General features: G+C 34.0%; 1 protein-coding gene across 1 annotated transcript in view; it reads right to left on the minus strand.

Moving 5' to 3' along the window:
- Positions 1–2500, minus strand: part of jak3 (Janus kinase 3 (a protein tyrosine kinase, leukocyte)) — a 26020-nt gene that overhangs the window by 22795 nt on the left and 725 nt on the right. The window lies entirely within an intron of this gene.

Raw genomic sequence — 2500 nt, forward strand, 5'->3', positions numbered from 1 at the left:
GATCTTCTAATCACCTCCAACCATGATCTTCTAATCACCTCAAACCATGATCTTCTAATCACTTTCAACCATGATCTTCTAATCACCTCAAACAATGATCTTCTAATCACCTCAAACCATGATCTTCTAATCACCTCAAACCATGATCTTCTAATCACTTTCAACCATGATCTTCTAATCACCTCAAACCATGATCTTCTAATACCTCAAACCATGATCTTCTAATCACCTCAAACCATGATCTTCTAATCACTTTCAACCATGTGGAAAAGCGTGTTACGGTCTGATGAGACTAAGGTAGAACTTACTGGGCATAATTCTATAAGATATGTTTGGCACAAAAACCCGACAGCTTATCACCTGGAGAACATCATCCCCGCGGTGAAGCATGGTGGTGGCAGCATCACGCCATGGTTCTGCTCCTCTTCAGCTGGGACTGGGGAATTGTGAGGGATGGAGGGAATCACAGATATCTCCAAGCCCCAGTCTATTTTAGCACAAAACCGTCAGGCGTCTGTTAGACATCTGAAGAGGAAGAAACGCTTCACCTTCCAGCACGATAACGACCCGAAGCACAAATCCACATCCACCAAGGAACGGCTTCAGAAGGAGAAGATCAGCGGTTTGGAACGGTCCAGTCAGAGCCCAGATCTAAATCTTCTTGAACCCCTGTGGAATGACTCGACGAGGGCGGTGTGCAGGAGATCCGCTCGGTCTCTGATGGATGTGGAGTAGTTTAGTAAGGAAGAGTGGAATAAAATGACCAGATGAAGATGTGATCATACGGGAGACTCTCACCCAAAAACTCTGAGCGCTGAACTACAGCTGAAAGCTGCTTTAACACAGTATTAGTTCAGGGGTGTGTATACTTACGCAACCAGCTTATTGTACATTTGCTCTTTTTCTTTTTTCCCCCTAAAATGTTTGTTTGTTTTTCACGTGTACCTTGTTGGTTGCTGTGTCACATTAAAGGAGTTTTTACATCACAAATACCTGCCATTTAGACCGGGCTGTTTAAACTTCCACTTCAACTCAAAGTTTAAACTTTAAATTTAAAATGACCTTTTAAACATCTTTTCCAGTTGCCTGAGAAGCGTACAGTGCCGTGTAAACCTCAGAGACACCAAGTACAATATCACTAATACAATATTTACAGATTTCATACTTTTGAAGGTGATTTATGAACAATTACAGTACAGAACAATAATGAAGGGAAAATGTATTTAACAGAAAATCACTTAAACAGTACAAAGTGTATGAGATGTGTATTATATATTTTATTTGTAATATTGAACTTTCATATTGATCTGCATAAATAACTTCTGTATGGCTGTTTGACTGAAAACAAAATGGTGGACTCTGACTTGTCCACAGTTCTGTATTTACTCAAGTTTACTGCTAAATGAGCAACGCAGGGTTTAATAATTAGTGAACTATGAAATATTTACACTATACGTGTTATAAATATTATAAATACTTTATTACTGTACCTTTAATGGGCATGTTACTCCTGAGTTTTTACAACAAATAAATAAAATTGTGAGGTGACATTAATATTTTGATATTGTTAGAGAAGGAACTTTTATATAATTAATTATAATTTGACTAAGAACAGTTTATTCTGATGTTACAAGTTATTATTTTATCTTTACTAAAAGCACATTCCAGAGCGTCTTTTTTTTTAAGTTTGGTGAATGTGCTGTTACTAAAAGCAAACTAATCATTTTTCACTCATCTTCAGGAAAGGGGAAAAAAAGACATTCTTGAAGAATCTAACAACAACATTCTTCTTTTTCATGTAAAGACACAGTGATATACAACAACATGACATACACAATGTCACCTTATTAGTTCCAGGGTTAGTTTATAAAAGATTTATACACTGCTTATGAATGTGTTATGAAGGCCACTTTAATGACGCGTTAGTTTCGGACATGTAACAGGTATTAGCTTCTATTCATATTAACAATATTATTATTATTATTATTATTATTATATCATTTACACAACGCTAACCGTGGTTATTTGTTGTAAATCTTAGCTAGCAACATTAGCATGACGAAAGTGTCACCATTTACTTTAAATTGTCTAACTTTATAATACATTTAAATGCTACTGATGTTTTTTGTTGTTTATATAGCATTACTTTAACATCATAAATATTTCCAATACTATAGATATGTAATATAATATAACATAAATGAAAACATTTACAGCTTTGCTTATTAAAATTAATTATTAAAGTCTTTTTATAATATTGTGTTTACACTGATAGGATCTTATTGTGTGTTATTCTATATGCGTACATAAATAATTATAATATTTGCTATATGGAACAAAGCGAATAAGTAATAATGAAGAAATCAGGTTGAAAAACAAACTGGAAGTGATTGACAAAATAAAATAAAATAAATAAATAAAAACACACCATAAATGTTAAATCAATTAAACATTTTATCATCGTTTGTTGCGGCCTTTTTAATTTCTCCTTGATGTTTTT

This window comes from Ictalurus punctatus, chromosome 5 (assembly GCF_001660625.3).
Source record: "Ictalurus punctatus breed USDA103 chromosome 5, Coco_2.0, whole genome shotgun sequence".
NCBI classification, from domain to species: Eukaryota; Metazoa; Chordata; class Actinopteri; order Siluriformes; family Ictaluridae; genus Ictalurus; species Ictalurus punctatus.